The sequence below is a fragment of the Urocitellus parryii genome, chromosome 3 (genome assembly GCF_045843805.1).
Source record: "Urocitellus parryii isolate mUroPar1 chromosome 3, mUroPar1.hap1, whole genome shotgun sequence".
In the NCBI taxonomy this organism is placed as follows: domain Eukaryota; kingdom Metazoa; phylum Chordata; class Mammalia; order Rodentia; family Sciuridae; genus Urocitellus; species Urocitellus parryii.
In genome coordinates, this window is record NC_135533.1 from 109229806 (window position 1) to 109251329 (window position 21524).

The 21524-nt window shown below is 34.6% G+C and overlaps 1 pseudogene; it reads right to left on the reverse strand.

The window, feature by feature from the left end:
* Positions 1–15012: 15012 nt before the first annotated feature.
* Positions 15013–19729, reverse strand: LOC144253726 (dnaJ homolog subfamily B member 6 pseudogene; annotated as a pseudogene).
* Positions 19730–21524: the final 1795 nt, after the last annotated feature.

Consider the following 21524-nt stretch of genomic DNA (forward strand, 5'->3'; position numbering starts at 1 on the left):
ACATTCTTCTATATCCATATGTAAGATCTTATTATGGCTCAGCAGGACCCACTAGATCTTTGTGAAGACATATAAATGTCATGAAATAGATATGAGGATGACTGCAACTGATTAATTATAGTAATTGATCTAGATTAATTATAGTAATTGATCTAGAAAGAGGGAATGTGGGAACTTCAGTAATGTCAAAAAAATATCCTTAGGGGAAAAAAATTTGAGAAGGAAAATCAAAGATTTTTTAAATTATTATTATTATTATTATTTTTTACTTTTATTACTGTGAATCAAACCCAGGTCCCCACACATGGTAGACAAACTGCACTACTGAGCTACATCCACAGCAGCCGAGGTGGCTGTTAGCATGTTAGTATGACTAGTTGGCTTGTGTCTGAATGAGGAAGAGTTTGGGCACAAAGGTGAAAAATTTATGGCCCACAATGGGGCTTGAAATGGGCGGATTCATCTGCCAGAACAGGGGTAACAGGAAGAATTATGTGGAGTCTGAGAAATTTTCCATTCTGGCAGGTCCAGGCTCAGCAGTTATTGACACAGCTGCCTGCTGAGTTGACAAGCAAACCAGATAATGGTGATAAAACTGCAGGATCATAAAGCATTTATTCTATTCTGAGAACTTTCAACCCTTAAACATAAGAAGGTACTTATAACCACAATTTCTTTTTTCCTCCTTATGTACAATTTGGGGTATTATTAGAAAAAAACAGAAATAAGATCTTATGATGTGGGGACAAGTGCATGGAATACTGCATACATGGAATATGTTAAGGGTGTCTGAGTGGCAGGGCACTCCCCTCATGCTAGGCATGTGAGTGGCAGACTGCTTACCCTGTAGGTACAGCCCTGGGCGTGAGACCATGTGCTGCAGTCGCCATGCTTGTTCCATAGCCTGTGCCTCCACTGGTCACTGCAAGGATAGTTAGCATGAAATTGTATTGGTGGCTATCTATAATCTGCCTAGCTACTGCCCGAGTATATACACATGGTAACTGCGCAATAAAATCAGACCTGCTTCCTGCTTGGTCTCTGGAGGTCTTGATTAGTGACTCTACAGCCACACTCTCCTCTACACTATTCCATGAACCTCCTTGCTGGATGAGAGAGAGCCCATGCATTATATAATTGGGAAAATATCCAAGAACTAAGTGTAGAAATTGGTTACAGATAGTGCTAGCAATTACAAACCTGAATAAGCCTTTAATATGAGCCAAACCAGGAACACATCTAAAGTACACATGCTGGGGCTGGGGATGTGGCTCAAGTGGTAACACGCTCGCCTGGCATGCGTAGGGCACTGGATTGGATCCTCAGCACCACATAAAATAAAAAATAAAGATGTTGTGTCCACTGAAAACTGAAAACTAAATATTAAAAAATTCTCTTTGTCTCTCTCTCTCTCTCTTTAAAAAAAAAAAGTACACGTGCTCATGCACACATACACACAACACATTTTTTTCAATTCTTGTAATAACTTATGTTATTATATAAGGAAGTAACATAACCTGATATCAGCATTCATAGTCTTTAGATTTCATAACTAAGGAAGATTTTATTTTTCAGATATGACAGAAGTGCTGTGCTTCTAAAAAATGGACACTTGACAGAGTTCAATGTGTTTCTATAATAATCAATTATATTCTTGTGCAGAAGGCAATAAGGAATAATTTTTTTTAAAAAAGTTAGAACAAAACATAGAGTTGGACAAGAGAGAGAAAATTTTAAAAAGTCGCAGCAGAATTGGTACAATGTGCTATGTGCCCACAGTGAGGTTCACAACAGGGAATGGTTCTGTGTTCCAGCATATGGAATCTAGAGACACAAACCTTGTGTTGGAATCTGTATCCTGCCACTATAGGTGTATGGCATGCTAACCCTCAACGTCCTCATTTGTGAAATGAAATTACTGATAGGAGCACTATTGTGAATTAGCATGCTTACAAGAAGCACTCAATAAATGATAGCTTTTTTTTTTAAGGCAAAACCAGAGACTTAATTAAAAATGCATCTTGCATAATTAAGCTCTCTACAGACTGGGATCATTAGTAAAGACTAAAAGAAAAAGTTCAAACACATGCAGCAAAATCACATGAATGAGGGTTTGGAGAAACAGTGATGGGAAATATTCATCAGGCCACAGAAAGCTCTGAGTCAATATGCAATGTAAACTAATGGAGGTTCTGGTAATTTTTAATTTAGGAAATAAAGCTAACTGAAACCAAACCTGACAATGCTAGCTAGCAGTATCTTGGGATAAAAGGTAGGTCTGAGGAGTGAAAGACAAAGCTATCACAATAGAGCCAATAGTAGTTAATGAGACCTGAATTAGGGTTAACAAAATAGGCTTCTCAAGACAGTCATATTCAGAGAAGTGAGAGATGAAAAGTATATAGGACAAGGTGCCTGGAAAGTATGTAGAAGAAAGGGAATGAAGGACTAAATAAGAATGTGGAATACTGTTCTGGGGACTCTGAGAGGTTGACCTTCAGATTGTAGGTGAAGACAACACAGAATACCATGTGGTCATAAAGGAAAGGTGAAATCCATAACTGGAAAATGTAGGGATTTTGATAGAAGACATGGAGATATTTAGAGGACAGGCAAAATCTTGGAAAGAATATATTCCTGGAAGTAGATTTGCCTTGAAATAGGCAATTTTCTATTGTCTATTCTTCTGGTCATAAACCATGAGGAGTGTCTGATTGTTCTTAGATAAATCCCAAACCCTCACAAAACTGACAGGTGAGGCTCAACTAATCTCTTCACTCAGCCTCTTTCCACTCTCCCTTGGCTCATTCATACTTGGCCACACACTGATTTACTTACCAATGGAAATCCTGTTCTTCTTTTTCACCCCAAGACTCTTCTCATTCCTTTCTCCCCTTTTAAAAAGATTTCCATTCAGATCTTTCTTTAATATTTCTTCAAAGAAATTGACCTTTAAACTTCCTGAATAGTTCTCCTTAACTGGTCTCTTCATACTGTACAATATTATGTATATATATATATATATATATATATATATATTCATTTATTTTTATGTGGTGCTGAAGATAGAATCCAGTGCCTCACACATGTGAGGCAAGCACTCTACCACTGAGCTACAGTTCAGTCCCACTACAGCAGTTTAACTAGCTGATTCCTCAGCCTTTTCCCCATTATTCCTCTCTGTGTTCAATGAATAACCATGGGAGTGCATGCATGTGTATGTGGCTGAAAGCATGAGTCAAGGCTGGAAAAGAATAGGCATTTTCTTCACATGAATGAACGAATAAATAAGTGAACTACTTTTTTAAAGAGCATCTGATGATATTATTTATCATTTTGTCTTGTTTTCTAACCAGTTGAGAGAAGTAAGTGAAAATGAATAGCAAGTTGATTTTGAGATAAAATAAACTTGCATAGCTCCAAGTGAAGCCCATTTGTTGCCTCACGTGCGAGTTTCCTTGGTAACTACATATCTATGACTTTCAAATGGACCTCCGTTTGAATTTTCTCCAAGATGTTAGGCTGTATTCCTCATCAAGATAGGTGTTCATTACAATCACAGTGTGTTTGGAGCCGAGTGGGGAGGAGAGTGCCATTTTTTCCGGGGTAACAGCTGTGAAGATGAACAGATGCTGTTGATTAGCTGTGCGGTGTTGCTGATTCTAAGTAATTGTTATGAGTATTGAAATGTGGCTGAAATGATACGCTTGGCAATATCAATTTCTGTAGCATCTTATTCCTATTCATCACATTTGTAATTCTTGTGTTTATCCAGTTCATGGGAATTTTCCTTTTATGACTATTTAGATTTCATTAGTCATCTCTTCTGTTAACATACCAAGCCGTGGGTATGTTTGTTCATAAATGATCATGAAGGAGAAATATGAAAGGAAATAGGCCTCTCAAACTGAAGAGCCAAAAGGATGAGGTTTCATGCATTCTTATCTACATGGAGTCTGGGACTGAAATGATATGGAGGAAGAGAATAAGCTTGTTCAATTCATGAATACTCCACCTTCAATCACTCATCAGGAATGGGTTTCATTAAGGTATTTGAAGAGTGCTGCAAATAAAATGTTAGGTTAAATACCTATGTGGACCAGAGAGATCTGACCTGTTAAATTTGTTGGGGTCAGTATTAAAAATGTCAGCTCACCTACTTGCTCATTGTTGCCCAATCAAAAGAATTTATCTTAGTGTTTGTGATTAAGTATGGATAGCAGCAGTGCTGTCATTGTAGGGAAAAAGGATTGTTGTAATTTTAATCTCAATAGAAGAGAGAATGACATTTCACTATCTTTGTAATGGATTTGTGTGAATAAATCTGATGACAGGAATTCACTTTCAGAACCCCTGCAAACCATGAGATAGAGGGATATAAAATATGTGAGCTTCACATTTTTTGGTGGAGGGTATCAGGGATTAACTCAGGGGCACTCAACCACTGAGCCACATCCTCAATCATCATTTTGTGTTTTATTTAGAGACAGAGTCTCACTGAGTTGCTTAATGCCTCACTTTTGCTGAGGCTGGCTTTGAACTCAGGATCCTCTTGCTTCAGTCTCCCAAAGCCCTGGGATTACAAGCATGCACCACTTTGCCTGACTAAGCTTCACATTTTTTTGACTCCAAAACTGCTCTTCTCCCTCATGTTTTTTTTTTTTCCCCACAATTCACTAATAATGAAATTTAGTTGAGATTGAAGGAAAAAAGGAAGAGAATTGATGGACTTGGATTTTAGAACTTGATAATTATTTAATTTAATAACATTTTAGTGTAGTTGATGAATAACTTTGTTGGTTCATATGTTCATGATTGGATTTCTGCTTTTGTGCATCTCTCCTCAGTCCTTTTTTTTCTTGTGTTAAAACTTTTTGTTCACACTGTACAGCATTTAAATATATATATATATATATATATATATATATGATATATATTTTTTAAATAGCCACATAAATAGCAACAAAAATAGCAACATGAATTCTATAAAATAGTTGCTATTTTATGGAATTTTAAAATGTAGAATATTCAACATTAATGAGTCATCTCCATATGAAGATTAAATGATATTCTCATTCAATAAGTTCTGTGAGAAAATAAAATTAATTTATACTTTGTAAATGTACTTAGGAAAAATGTTTTGGAAAATAAAGAATTTAGTATTTAATAAATGCAGGTAATGCTAAAATTCACTTTTTGCAATGTCAATGTAATGAGGAAAAAATGTTGATTGGTTAAAAATAAGAAGTGAGTTAATTGAAAAGCTCCCAAGATGAAACTGAAACTTCAGTTTGCTTTTCTATTTTATTTTACTCTGAAATAATTGCATTATAGTACAACATCCTTGTGATCCTGAAATAATAATTACTGTTTACCAATTCTCAATTGGGATTCAATGTCAAAAATTCTACCTCTTGCCCTGTGGTGCTACTAACATGATTATGCCAATGTTAATATGCTGAACTGAATGCACATTAGACTAAAAGGTAACAATCCAGGGGCTTTCATTCCATCTTTTAAAAATCTCAGTTGCTGAAGAACATTCTAGAATGCACTAGTGATTCACAACATGGGAAATATATCATGAGGACATAACTCAAATTGTCAAAATGGTCAAGAAAAATAAGTCTTGTGGCATCATCTACCATACTCATCTAAAATTGGAGGAAATGTCAATTTGTAAAACACCAGTTGGATATTTAAGAAGTGTTTTTGTTTGTTTTGTTTTTCATTTTGCTTTAGCTGTATTGAAAGAAATCTTCAGATCAGGGAAAATAGGACAATTAAATCACTCCCTAAACCATGAGGATCATCAAGAAGGACAAGCTGAGTCAGTATATGGCGACACTACCCCATGCTAAGCCCTGCTCTTAATTCTCTCCTAAACCATACTTTTAGTAGCAACACCATTTCCTACCCACAATTTTGAAATTAAAATGAAAATGACAATATGAAGGTAAAATCAGATATAAAATGAATGAAACTGTTATGTTTTCCTTACTTGGCATATTCATACATTTCTTTACTGAACTAATCAGAGTCCTCTTCCACCCATCCCCAAAAGAGGTTTTTATTTTGTTTATATGACTGAATTGTTTGATTTCACATACATTTTATTTCAAGTGTTTCAGATTAAATATTGTACACTTAGGTATCTGCTACTTCAATGAGTATTCACACACCTACACACATACACACTTCTTTCAGATTTTAGATTGCCTTTGAAGTTCCCTGGGGAGTCACATGCTGGAATCTGGAACCACCATGACCAGACTGACAGCATTAGCACAGAGGTCATGTTCGCAGGGTGCTGCTGACAGCTCCAGGCATTTACAGGATGTGTGGCCAGGGGCAATTTTAATTCTATCATTGTTCAATTCCTCATGTATAAAATGCAACAGTGCTTATTTTATGAGTTAGTTTAAATCATAGAGACATTGTATCTGTGTATTCAAAGCTCAGGAGACACACTAAGTACCTTACAAATGGCAATTATCAATATGACAAAGGTTTTCCTTTTTGGATTTTATTATTTGATAAAAAGAAAAAATCCTATGAATGCAGCATTAAGAACTGCTTTTGTAAAAATGGAGTGATCTGAGTCACAGAAACTTTCTGGATTTTAGTAATTAATAGAAGGGAATCTCTGGAAGCTAAATTGATCACTTTAAATGTGTACAGTGATTTTAAAATAATTTTGTAATTTTGTCCTCCTTTTTGACATTTCAATATCTGCATAATTATGTCCTCAGAACAAATGTATATCTTCTCAGAAGTGTATGTTCAGCTCCTTAGCCCATTTATTGATTGGGTTCTTTGAGTTTTTTTTTTTTTTTTTTTTGTGTGTGTGTGTGTGTATGTTAAGTTTTTGAATTCTTTATATATCTTGGAGATCTGATGTGTGTAGCAAAAATTTGCTTCTAAAATGTAGGCTCTCTCTTCACCTAGTTGATTGTTTCTTTTGCTGATAAGAAGCTTTTTAGCTTTAGTCCATCCCATTTATTAATTCTTGATTTTATTTCTTGCACTTTCAACGTCTTTTATTCATTTGATCAACAAATACATGAAAAAATGTTCAACATCTCTAGTGGTTAGAGAAATGCAAATCAAAACTACTCTAAGATTTCATCTCAAGCCAGTCAGAATGGCAGTATCAAGAATACAGACAACAGTAAATGTTGCAGAGGATGTGGGAAAAAGGGCACACTCATTCATTGCTGGGGGGACTGCAAATTGGTACAACCAATCTGGAAAGCAGTATGGAGATTCCTTAGAAAACTTGAAATGGAACCATCATTTGACCCAATTATATCACTCCTCAGTCTATACCCAAACAACTTAAAATAAGCATACTATAGTAACACAGCTACATCAATGTTTATAACAGCTCAACTCACAATAGCTAAACTGTGGAAGCAAACTAGATGCCCTTCAATAGATGAATGGATAAAGAAACTGTGGTAAATATACACAATGGAATATTACTCAGCATTAAAAGAAAATAAAATTATGGCATTTGCTGGTAAATGAATGGAGTTGGAGAATACCATGCTAAGTGAAGTAAGCCAATCCCAAAAAAACAAAGGCCGGATGTTCTCTCCCATAAGTGGATGCTGATCCATAATGGAGGGGGCATGTGAAAAATGGAGTAACTTTAATGGACAAAGGGAAGGGAGGGGCAGGGAGGAGGCATGGGGATAGAAAAGATGGTGGAATGAGATAGACATAATTACCCTAGGTACAGGTATGACTACACATATAAGTGTGATGCTACATCATGTACAAGCATAGAAATGTAAAGTCAAGCTGCAATTGTGTAAAATGAATCAAAACGCATTCTGCTGTCATATATACCTAATTAAAATTAAAAACAAAGAAACAAAAAATGTAATGTCCCTAGAATTCTGAAATTTGAATATAGATTGTACAGGGTAGTTACATATATATAATACATACAGAAGAAACATTTAGAAATAATCTTAAATCTAAAACATGGACACTATAATCCATGTTAAGATATAATTCTCTGTTAATTTTCAGTAAATTAAATGCTTGCATGCATATTAATAAAATGATGAAAAACTCTTTAGTATAAGGTTATAAAACCTATTCTTCAGTGTTTGATGCCAATGTGATATCAATAAATAAAAAACCTGTAAAAATATGGCTGTTCTCAGTTTAGTAACTTCATATTCACTTTGAAAATTAATATATACTTTATAATATAATAAATGAAATCTATGGGACAATAAGCACAAAAAGCCTGTCAGTATCAGCATTAAATTGTCATAGTTATTTTTTTATTTAAATCTTTGGAAACATTTCTTTTAATAGTGAAGATTTCTTTGTAATGTTATTTTAACAAGTGAATTTAGTTATTGAAACTAAAATGAGAAAAAAGTAATTATGGAAAATGAAATTGTTGAAGTTTCAAATGCACAATGTATAATTAGTATCTTAGTGTAATTCCATTGCATAAATACTCTGCCTTGTAATTCTAGAGCCAGTAAAGTATTAAATTCTCTCCATAATGGATTCATTTGAAGAAAGATAAAGCCTCTGGAAGTCAATCTTAATGTGTTCCCATTTGGGATAGTACTACTAACCATGGAATTATTTTATCAGCAAGAAAATAGCTTGCTATAATAGTTATAAATATTGCCAGCAGATGAGGAACCTTTAATGAAGGTCAAGGTTAATTATTTAGCAGTAATGACCACTGTGGTGAGTGCTAATGCAGTTTCCATGATAATCCCAGTGGGGCAGGCTTGGGAGTATGTATATATCTTTCAGCCGAAATTGAAAAAAAAAAATAAAACCACAAAGTGTTTCACATTAAGAATAAATATTTACAAATATCTACTATTTTAAATGCATTAATCAGCTTTCAAAGCATAATTTCTCAATATAGATATGTATCATTACATACACACTATATGATATATTGATCAATCATTTATATTTTCTAAACTCTTTTTCATAAATATGCTCTTATGGGTATTTAACTCAGTTTTTCCAAAATATGTTTATTGTGCAAAAAAGAAAATGATGATGTTACACATTTGGCAACAAAACATTCTTACACTTTTTCTGCCCCTTCAGGTCAGGGAGGAAAGCTTTGGAAAAATAACAGTGCTCAGGTTCCATTGCATTACTCACATTGACCATGTGAGGACCATCCACCTGTAAGATGAAAATCTGCATCCAGATTCCCACTGCCTCCACCTACCATATCAGTGTTTCAAGATATGTTTTAATTTTTCTCTACCATCAAGTAAGAGTCTGAATTCTAGACCACATTAGTTTCACAATCCACAATTAATGCTGTCACAAAAATTTATATATTTAACCATGTAGAGTGAGGAATTATTTCTTAAATACGACAAAAAAAATCAATAAAACATTAAATTTTATGCGTCCTACTACATTATTAATCAATATCTATGCCACCCAAGATAAAAGCCAATCCACAGAAATAGTAGAATATGTGCACAGAAAAACTGATATTCAGAAAATATAATAAATATGAATCTTTAAGGTATAAACTCAGTACTGTCTTAAGGGGGACAGATATGGTGGAGTAGAAGGGTACAATGGCTCTGGATTCAAGCAGTGGGAATACTGTTTCTCAGTGAAGTGGATGACAGAAAATTCAGTGAAATTCAACATCAGAATTGGAAGATTCACATAAATTCTGGTGCTTTGAACACAAAGCAGGAAAGAAATCTTGAGAATTCAAACTATAACGCTGTGGTGCTAGTCCCTGTGAAGGAAAAGAACGAAAAGCAACGAAAACAGGGGTAAGTGGGGTGAATACAAAGAAATTGAATCAATGGAAAATAAAGTCCCATGGAACTGGTGGAACAGAATAGTGATTTTCACTAAATTTGTGTGACCCAGAGGCAGCTTAGCACCTCTGGAACGCAGAGAGCTGATGTTGGGGGAGAGCACCTTGGAGCAGTGGTGCTTGGCCTTCTTCCTGCTATGGCAACCCAAGAGCTCAGGAATTCATAACACATTAGCAACTTGTCTCTGTCAGGTCCTGAGTAAGACCTAGAATCTACCCGTAAGGGCCTACTGAGGGCAGAGAAAGAATTGTTATCAGAGAAATTCAGGCTGAGATGGTGAGTGGAGTGTGGTTCACTTTCCCCCTAGGTTTGGCAGGTTAAGAGATTAGCCAGAGAAAAACCAGAAAAATAGGAAGGCATGCACATTTGCACTTGGTCTGATCCTGGAAAGACTATATTTGTGGGAAATGGACTCTATGAGACCAGAGGAGACTTAGTTGCTTTGTCCCAATACTGGAGTTTCAGGAGCCACTCCCAACACCAGCCCTGTGCCCAGATCCAGATGCTCAGCAAAAATCAGCATCTGTAGGGCAATAGGGTGTGTGTGTTTAGTTATTTTCTCTGGAGCAGATCTCTCATGACAATTATGATTTTTGTTTTGTTTTGTTTTTGGTACTGAGTGTTGAACCCAGGGCACTCTACCACTGAGCTATACTCCCAGTCTTGTTTAATTTTTTATTTCAAGACAAGCTCTTACTGAATTGCTTTGGGCTTTGCCAAGTTGCTGAGGCTGGACTTGAATTTTTGATCCCCCTGCCTCAGGCTCCAGAATCTCTGGGATTACAGGCCTGCCTCACCATGCCCAGTTATCTAACAATAAAGTTCAAAAAGAAGTCTGAACTAAAAACCCCCTGCCTGAACTTCACATTTAGAACTTTGAATCAGCCCTTCCCTGAGAGTGTTATCTACCTAGTTTGCATGGACGAAAACTTTAATTGTCATTCTATCCTAAACTAGCAAGAAGAAAAGTTAAGAGCTATTATAACTAGCTTAGGTTCCAGGCCACTCCAGCTGAGAGCTTACTAAGGTTTTGCAACACACAGCAGTTGCCCTCCTGAAGGGCCATATAGTCCAAGAAGAAATGAAAAAAAAAAAGCTCAGCAAGGCATAGACAGTGAACTGCCATTTTTGTCTACAGTTCTTAGCAAAGACAATCCTTTCATTTTTCATACGATTTTTACCCCTCATTTTATCACTTTTATTCCTTCTTTGTTTTGTTATTCCCCCTTCTTTTGACAGAAGAGGAGTAGAGGTTTGGTTTTGGTTTGACTTTTGTTAGTTTGTTTTGGCTCTCACTTTGTTTCTTACTATACTTTCTCTCCTCTTTTTAACAGCCAATTTAATGCTTCTTCCTTTCTCTCTCTCTCTCTCTCTCATTATTTATTTATTTATTTTTATTTATATCTTACTCCTATATTTTTTATAGCCACTAATTTTTACTTCACTCCCTCTTTAACATAGCTTTCAAATGATTTAGGTTTTCTTTTGCCTTTCTACTCCATTTTTTTCTTCAAATGAACTGCAATTTTACTATCTTCAAGAAAAATTTAGCTTATATAATTATACCCACACCATTTATGTTGTTGCATTATATGAGGAAGCATAATTGACACTTGCTATATACCTTAATGCTACATGAAGTTCGCAACTGTTTAATGTTGTTAAACGCTGACCCCCCACCATTTCTCTTTTTGTAATAATAGTGTATATGCTGTATATTGATCACTACTGTTGCTTCTATTGCTTATTTCCCCTTTTTCTAAGAGGGGCTGGAAAGCAGCTAATACTCTACAAGTTTACATATAGAGAAATTGTAGCTGAACTACAGCCACAACTCAGCAAAGTGACAGTGTTTCTTCCTCCACACACAAACTAGCCCACTCAAGCTTAAACTATACTTTAAAACAGAATAGGGGAGAGAAAAACTCCAATGAATGTCTAGGCCCAAAGTAGGAATGAATAGGGGAGGATATCAGGTCCCAGTTGTGAACATATACTCCTAGAGAAAGACTCCAAAATTATGGCTCATAAAAAATCCTCAGTGTTGCAGTAGTGCTATCAGAGTGAATTAATTCAGCAGTTCTGTAGCAGCAAACTGAGAGGCATTGGAAATTGATACTAACACTTGGACTAAACTGAATGTATGCAGTGAAGCTAAAACATACCAACAATACCGAACTTTTTACAAATGAGATACCTACCAAAAAAAAAAAAAAATTCTCACAAAGAGTAGGAGGAATGAAACTTACTAGATACACAAGTCCAAGACTTCTGAAAACACAAGGAAATAGACAAACAAGTCTACCTCCAAAATTTACAATCACCCAACAAAGGAACATAGAGACGTGGAAGGGGATGACTACTGAGAAATAATTTTTAAAATAAATTATTAAAATGATTAAAGAGCTAAAAGAAAGGTTTAGAAAATGAATTATTGTCTGAATTAAGAGAGAAATTATAAGAGTTGTGAGATCATTTCAATGAAGAGATAGAGACTGTGAAAGAAAATAATCAGATTTCCTAGAAAAGAAAGACACAATAAGTGAATTTAAAAGAATCACCAACAGACAAGATTACATAGAAACCAGACCCTCAGGCCTCAAAGACAGGTTTTTTGAGTTGTAACACTCGGTGTCTAAAGGAAAACAACAAAAGAACTTAAAAAAAAAATGTACAAGAACTCTAGGACAACATTAATAGACCAAACTTAAGGGTCAGTAGAAGAAAGGAGAGCAGAAAAATACAAACTAGTGGCATTGAAAGTATTTCAGTGAAATAATAGCAGAAATAACAAAGCAAAACAAAACAAAACCCTAGAATAGAATGGAGATCCACATACAGGATGCATGTAGAACCCAAATAGACATGATTAAAAAAAAGAATTTCTCCAAGACACATCACAATCAAAAGTCACATGAGAAAAATGTCAGAACAGGGCTGGGGATGTGGCTCAAGCAGTAGCATGCTCGCCTGGCATGCGTGCAGCCGGGGTTCGATCCTCAGCACCACATACCAACAAAGATGTTGTGTCCACCGAGAACTAAAAAATAAATATTAAAAATTCTCTGTCTCCTCTCTCACTCTCTCTTTAAAAAAAATGTCAAAACACATTTAGTGGTAAGATAATAAGATTTACTTCAGATTTTTCAATACAGACTCTAAAAACCAGGAGAGCTTAGAATGAGATAATCTAAGCTCTGAAAGAACACAATTGTCTGCCAAGGTTGCTTTATCTGGCAAAGCTAACATTCAGAATTAAAAGAGTAATGAAAATCTTCTTCAGTGAAGAGATTCCAAATGGAAGAATCTCTCCACAAGGACAATCAAGCAAATGAAAATCAAGAACAATCATTTCTATGAAAGATACCAAAATGACTGAAAATAATAAATCTATCTCCATAATAACTTTCAATGTAAATGATCCCAACTTTCCAATTAAAACTCATAGGCTATCAGAATGTATTAAAGAAACAAGACCCAACCATTGTGTTCAAGATATTAATCTTATAGGCAAAGAAATATACAAACTGAGAGGAAAAAGGCAAAAAAAAAAAAAAAGTTATTCCATGTAAAGGGAGTCTGAGCAAACAATTCTCAAAGCTAACAAAACAAATTTTAAGCAAATATTAATGAGAAGAGGCAAGGAAAATCACTACATGCCATTAAAATTAGAAGTAGAACAAGAAGATATAACTATAGCCAATATTTATGCCTCAAATACAGATGCACCTAATTACATAAAATATTTCTTGACAAAAGTAACTTGTGGTTTTAGTAGATTCCTCTCAAAAACAGGCAGGTCATTCACACAGAAAATCAATAAAGAAATTTCTAAACTAAAGAATATAATAAATAACATATATCTAACAAATATTTATAGAATATTTCACCTAGCAACAGACACACTTTTTATCAGCAGTTCATGGAAACTTTTCTAAAATAGAACATAATTTAGGACATAAAATAAGTCTTAGCAAATATAAAATAATCAATATTACTCCATATACATGATGGATTAAAATTAGAAATCTGAAGAAAACTTACAGAAACTGCATAAAACTGTGAAGACTAAACAATACTCTTTCTACATGAAGAATTGATTATGGAAGAAATACAAAGAGAACTTTTTAAAATTTCTAAAATCAAACCATAATACAATATACCACAATCTTGGGGACACTATGAAGGCAGTTCTGAGAGGAAAGTCTATAGCATTAAGTACCTATATTTTAAAAAATCCCAAATAGTCAATCTGCAGCTGTAACTCAAGGCACTAGGAAAATAGGAATGATTAAATTCCAAAATTAGTGGAAGAACTGGAAATAATTAAGATCAGAACTGAAATTAATAAAATAGAAAATTATAAAAAAGAAAAGATTTATACAACAAAGAGTAGGGTCTTTGAAGAGTTAACAATATTGATACACCCCTTGCCAAAATAAACAAAATAAATAGAAGTCCAAAATCAGCAAAATTAGAGATGAAAAAGGAGACATCAACAGAGATTTTTTTTTTTTTTGCTCCAAACACATTCACATTTCTTTTCTTTTTTAAAGCAGATGACAAAGACCCAGTTTATCAGCTTTTTAAATCTAAGCTTAACATTACGTATTTAAACAATTGTCAAAACTTTACTAAGTTGCCAGCATTCATGCACAATTAGAAAACATCCTTAAATTTATACTGAACCAGAAATGTATTACCATTAATGCATTAATATCTTCATTACTAAATACTGGAAAAAAATATATTTCTACAAGAGGCTCATCCTGGCAATGTTAGCTAACAGCAGGCTGACACTACTTGGCTCACACGTCAAACAATGGAAAGCAGATCCATGCTGGTGTTTGAATACAATCTTGTCCTAGTGCTACTCAAAGTCAAGGCTCACCTTGGAGTACATTTGATAAAAAAGCAAAGTGCATAAAGAGATAACAACAATTTTAAAGACAAAAAAAATGGTCCTATTGTGTGGTCCCAAATATAAACTCAAAAGTCTATGACAAATAGGGACTTTGATGAGGTGTTTATAAATACTTTAGATTAGGTACAATTATACTGAAAGTCAAGCTCATCTGAAATCTTAAAAAAAAAAAAAAGTTCCTGTTAATCCTCAAATGGTGCTTGTTATAGTTTAACATTTCTGTTAAATGCATTTGTTGAATTACTTGTTATCCAAGCGTAGCAGCTGCTCCTTACTATTTATTGTTAAGGAATTTAACTGGCTGTTTTCTTCAACTTCTATTCTTTCTTGACCATTCTGGACAATTCTTTTTGTAGTGATTTTTCTCCCATTTACTATTTTGGTAGAAGTTGATATAAATTTGAAGTTACCCATCCCACTGCTACCAAATGATGTAGAAAAGAATGAAGTAAGGCCACCCTGACCTAGGGACCCAAATGAAGTAAATCCTGTATCCAATGAAGAAAATTCACCTCCAAATGATGGAAATTCACTGAAAACAGAAAAAAAAAAAATGAGCCAGCATTTTGGTATGTTTCCTCAGGGACTCCTTCTGTTCCCCAAAAAAGTCTTCAAATGGGTCTTAAAAGAAGTCAAAAGAAAATGGATCCCTGACTCCAAAAAATTCCCTGAAGATATATCATCTGGGTTCCGGAATGTAAAGTCAAACGCAAACGGACTGTCACAAGGACTTCCACCTCCACCTCCACCATTTAAGCCTTCTTTGCCATACTTGTCATAGATGTCCCGTTTTTAAGCATTTGATAACACCTCATATGCCTCAGCTACTTGTTTGAATTTTCTCTCCGCTTCTTCTTTATTTTCAGGATTTTTAGGTGGATGCCACTTTAGTGACAGTTTCCGATATGCCTTTTTGATATCCTCCGGTGAGTTATGCCTCAGCACTCCTAGAACTTCATAGTAATCCACTATGTTTTAACAGATTGTTGGAACAAGTCTGAGGACTGGGGTGCCCATGGTCCAGCACAGCTGCGCTGGTGGTGCTGGCAGCCAACAGAGACATTTTTAAAATGCAGGGACGAATTAGGGACTATTTTGATATCATATATTTCAATATATTGAAAAATCTAGAAGATATTGAAAATTTGTACCCACATATGACCTATCCAAATTTAACCATAAAAGTATAGAAAACTTAAACAAACATCAAGAGAGTGAGGTAGTAATAAAAAAGCTTTTCACAAAGAAAAGCCCAGGATCAAATGGCTTCTCAGTTGATTTCTTCCAAACCTTTAAAGAAAAACTAACATCAATCCTCCTCAAATTATTCCATGAAACAGATAGTGAGGGAACACTTTCAAACACATTCTTAGAAGCCAGTACCACCCTGATACCAAAATCCAATGGAGACAAAAACAAAGAAAACCACAGATAAATATCCCTGAAGGACAGTGATCCAAAAGTTTCCAATAATATATTAGCAAGCAGTATTAAAAAATAGGTTGATAAGATTGTATACCCTGATCAAGTTGGATTCATCACAAGGCAAGTTTGGTTCAACAAATTTAAATCAGTAACTGTGATTAATCACATACAAAATCAAGGACAAAAATCACATGCTTATTTATTGAATACAGAAAAAGTCTATGTCAAATTTCATTATCCATTCATGTTTAAAGCACTGAATAAACTAGAGGTAGAAGAAAAATTCCTGAACATCTTAAAAGCTATATATGAAAAACCGGAAGTCCACATAATAACAGAAAGGAAAAAAAAAAAACTGAAAGCACTTCTTCTAAAATCAGGAGCAAGGAAAGGATATCCACTCTGATAATTTCTAGTCAATATAGTTCTTGAAACTGCAGTAGATTGAAGGGATATATACAGGGGAAAAATGTCAAAACATCATTGTTTTGTACGTGATTCTATTCCTTGAGGATTCATCCCCCACTTGGGGGAAAAAATCTCCACCTAAAGACTTCTAGATCTGATACACAAATTCACCCAAGAAGCAGGATACAAGATCATATACAAAAATCAATAGTTTCTTACATTCCAGTAATGAATCTGTCATGAAAGAAATCAAGAAAACTCCATTTATGATAGCCTCAAGAAAGAAAATTTTTAGAAATAAGTCTAACTAAGGAGGTAAAAGATGTCTACAATGAAGTCTACAATGAAAATTATAAAGCACCAAAAAAAAAAAAGAAAGAAAGAAAAGAAAAAAAGAAACTGAGAAAGACCTGAGAAGATGGAAAAACCTACCATGTTTACAGATAAATAGAATTTAAAAATATACCTCCTAAAATTTATATGGAGAAATGAAAGACCCAGAATAGCCAATGTAATGAACAACAAGAATGGGGCTAGAGGTTCCAATACCTGATTGAAAATTATATTACACAGGTGTAGTAACAAGAACAGCATGGCATTGGCATAAAAATAGACATGAAGACCAACGGACAAGAAGAGAAGACTCAGATAAATTCACATAAATACAGTCATTTGATCCCTGACAAAGGTGTAGAAATATACATTGGGAAAAAGATAGCCTTTTTAACAAATAGTGCTAGAAAAACTGTATATTCATATGTAGAAGAATTAAACTATATCTTTACCTCTCAACCTGCACAAAAACTAACTCATAGTGGCTCAAAGACTAGAAATTAGACTGGAACCAGTGAAACTCAAAGAACATACTTACAAAAAAAAAGTTAAAAAATATTTACAACATATTCAATTTTAAAAATAGGTAGCAATTGAACATGGGTGATAATTTAATGATGTAAATTATTATATTCAACTTTTCTTTTGTAGAATCAAATTAATTATCTTTATCATGTAGTGAGAGAACTGAAGAAATATCAGAGTGGTTCAAAATTCTATGAAGATCCCCCATATAGCACAATCATGGATAGCTCCATATTTTAGTGATTGGTGGTCCCAGTATCTGATGTCCTTGAATAATCTTTATTGTTATTATTGTTTTTCCTATTATTTGTTTTTTATGCTTTAAGTGCCCATTTTATTTATTTTTATTCTAATTTGTTATATATAAATATTTATTTTTTTGTTGTAGTTGGACACAATCGCTTTATTTTATTTATTTATTATTATATGGTGCTGAGGATCGAACCCAGGGCCTTGCATGTGCTAGGAAACTACTCTACCACTGAGCCACAGCCCCAACCCCTTATTATTTGTTATTTTTATTTTATTAATCTCCATGGGATATAAGTATTTATATCCCATGGAGATTAATAAATCTTTGTATACGCATCATTTAGTTCATTAATATTAATATTTAGCCTTAATTTTTTGAAAACTTGACTTGTTAAATCACTGGCCATATCCAAAAGAAATGTGATCTATATTTTCTTTTCCCTATCTTAGTGTTATCATAGTTTAAATTATTCCCAGGATTATCCCAATGTTTGTTTTCATTTTTGTGCTTTTAATTGAGGTAGAGTAATTTTTCATGTGTTCAGCAGACATCTGGCTCCTTCTTTCTTGAATATACTATTGTTGTTCTATGCCTACATTTCTTCCCAGTTGAGCTTATACTTTTTACCTTAAATATTTCTATTTATTATATTTTCTGAATATATATATATATATGTCATCAAATTTTTTATACACATATACTACTTATCTGTGGCTTGATATTTATCTCAGGTCTTTGGGTAGCATAAACATTGATATATAATGTAGTAGAACACATTAGTTTTTATTTTATTATTTACTTTTTATGTCATGTTAAGAAATTATTCATCCTACTATATTTACAAAATATTCTCTTACATTTTCTTCCAAAACAATTACAGTTATTTTTTTCCCCATTTTGCAAACATCACTTGAATGTCTGTGTAGCTTTTAGGAAAGTCAAGTTTCTGAAGATTGTTGTATTTATAAGAAATTAGAAAACAAAATAGAGGCAGCAGTCCTGGTCTTGCTTTCTTGGTGTTGAAGAGAAAAGGTGGAGAAGCTTGAGTTTTAGTAACCTTTGATCAGGCTCCAGTGCCTAATTTTATCACCAGATTAGGTGATGAATCATTGTGGTAAAGAGCAGATCCCACCAGACCTGGCTGGAGAGAGCACAGAAATGCAGAATGACCTTCTTCTGAGGCTTCCTCTTCATCCAGTCTCTCCAGCATAATATATGAAGCTAATATGAGGGAGATTCCCTTCTTTCAGTGTGGTACAGCTTTATGCTGATCAAATTTGAAAGACTATAGATTAGTTTTTTACAATAAATTGGTCTTGCAAATTCTTTCAAAATACTGCAAAGATTCTATTTCCTAGCAAAGTAATACAAATTAAATTAAAACAACCCAAATTTCTCTCCCTAGTTTGTATTTTTTTTGAATTGTCAAACTTCCTTTCTAAGCAACTGACTCCTATGAATGGCTTTTCCTTTACTTGATAGTGACTATCTGCTGATCCTTTAGAAAGTTAGTTTGTGATGTGGGAGGGCGCTCCATCTTTGCTTCATCTCTCTGTGTGTCTTAATAAGACAGCAAAGTTTGGGAAAGGCCCTGAGTTTGTTTTATTTTTGTTTGTTTGGTAACAGAATCATGCAACTCTTTCTACTTCCAGCATTTTGATCTCATAAATTTATTACTCTGTAGTTTGAAACTCTTGGTAACCCATCATTAAAGTGATTCTATTAGTGAATATACTGCATGACATAGCACAGTAGTTTTCCAAGTTGAAATATCTATTTCCTTGCTATCTACTCCTCAATCTTAAGAAAAATAGATTCCAGTTACATGCATCCCTCTCCCTCTCTGTCGCCCCATACCCAGATCCTTGTCATAGCTGAGTGCATGGGGTAATGAAACTTCAGAAGGCCAGAATGACAGATTTGCTTATTATTTCCCACCATCATTCTCCTTCCTCTTCTTAGAAATAGAATGTGCCCCACATGCATACCCCACTCAGTTTTAGTTAGGTCCATGGCAGTCAAACTCCATACTAAATTTTACAAAATTCCTGGTAGCTGTTGGCGAATAAACTAGGGAAATGAGATGTGAGTTAAAACATCCTAATCATTTAATTAAAAAGACTCTTACTCTAAAGTTTGCCTTGATGTTTCCCAATCGGCCAGGAAAAGAATGAAATGTGACTTCCCTGGACCTAGAGGCATAAGCCATATACTAAGGATGACCCAACCCACTGGCAGTTTGCATCCTGAGTGGTGTTAGATACTGAAGTTTCAACAATTCAGAAAGCAGTAAACTTCCATCTTATAGAAGCTGTACTGTGTACTGTGTACTGTGTACTGTGTATAGCTGTACTGTACTGTGGAGTCTTTTACAGAAGTTTCGTTCCTACTCTGAATAACACAATGGCTTACTTACATGGCTGTCTAGTTCAACACTAAGTCTTTAACCTGCTTACCTGAGCCCAAAGTTTCCTAAGAAGAAAAAAATCCTACCTAGTGTTTAGCAGTAGTTCCTTTTCTTCCCTCTCCTCTACTCTGAGCAGAGAACTCATTCCTAGGGAGACTCCACTGATAATTTTTATTAATAGAAAATAAACACTTATTCCAGTTTCAAAGTTGTTATACTTGAAGTTCCTAATTTTTAAAAAACGAATTTAAAATTAATCACTTAATAATCCTACTTTGACTAAGACAATGAAACTGTGGCTTAAAAAGAAAAAAACAACTATTCAGCACCATTTGCTTATAGGTCTTTGAGAATTTGTTCTTAAAGTGTCTGGGAACTATCCTGTCGGCTAAGTACAGGAACTGCTGAGCTGCATGAGAAAGCCTCTCTGGGACTGTCAATGGGAAGCTAAGCCACCATCACCAGAGGAATCATTGTACTTCAGCAAGGTAATACAATGGTATACAATGGTATACAACGGTCTCCTCCCTACCCTTCAGCCCAGGAGGGACATGCTTCTAAGAACTGAGGTATGAGTAGTTAGACTATTATTTGCTGTTAGAATTGATCTTTCCAGCTAATAACAGTAAATCTCTGGCATAGATGCAAATAGTTCTTAATGTCTGTGATTTTAGGAAATTCTATAAATAATTTGGATTTAGTTTACTCAGAAATTACACGTTTAATAAGGTTCACTACTTTGGCAGAGTAAAGGTCTGCCAGTTTAGTGTCTTTACAAACTATATACAATGTGTAGGCATATCATACTCTTACACCATACTTTAAAATACCGCATTACTTAAACAAATATTTTAACAAAATGTCAATAATTTGAAGCAGCTGATGAAACTAATCCAAAGTATGACAAAGCATATTCACTCTCACTTAAACTATGTTGCCTAGAGAACTTTAAAAACTATGTTCCCTTCAAGCTGTTCAAGGAGAGGTAACAGGCCCCACTCCTCATTCTCTACTGTGGAATTCCAACTGGGGTTGGGCTAGAAATTAGCACTTTCAGATACTTCAGGAAAGTCCACAGAAGTGTTAAAGAGTCTTCTAGGCAAAAGAATGTCTAATGACTGTCTCCATGCATCCATGAGAAGTCATGCTCATCAGAATTTCCTAGTAAAACAAAGACAAGTCTATATACTTCATCAGACGTCAAAGGAATGAGGTGGATTATTTTGTCAGAGTTTCTGCTGCCTTTTTTCTATATTCTGTTCCATCAATGTGAGTAAAGTGAACTTTGGTGAGAAAACAGTGTTTGATTGCCAGGACCTCTTTTGGGCATTTCTTTCTAAGTGGAATATACAACAGATATGGGAGTCGGGGAGATAATACAGGGAAGCTACTCTTTCCAGC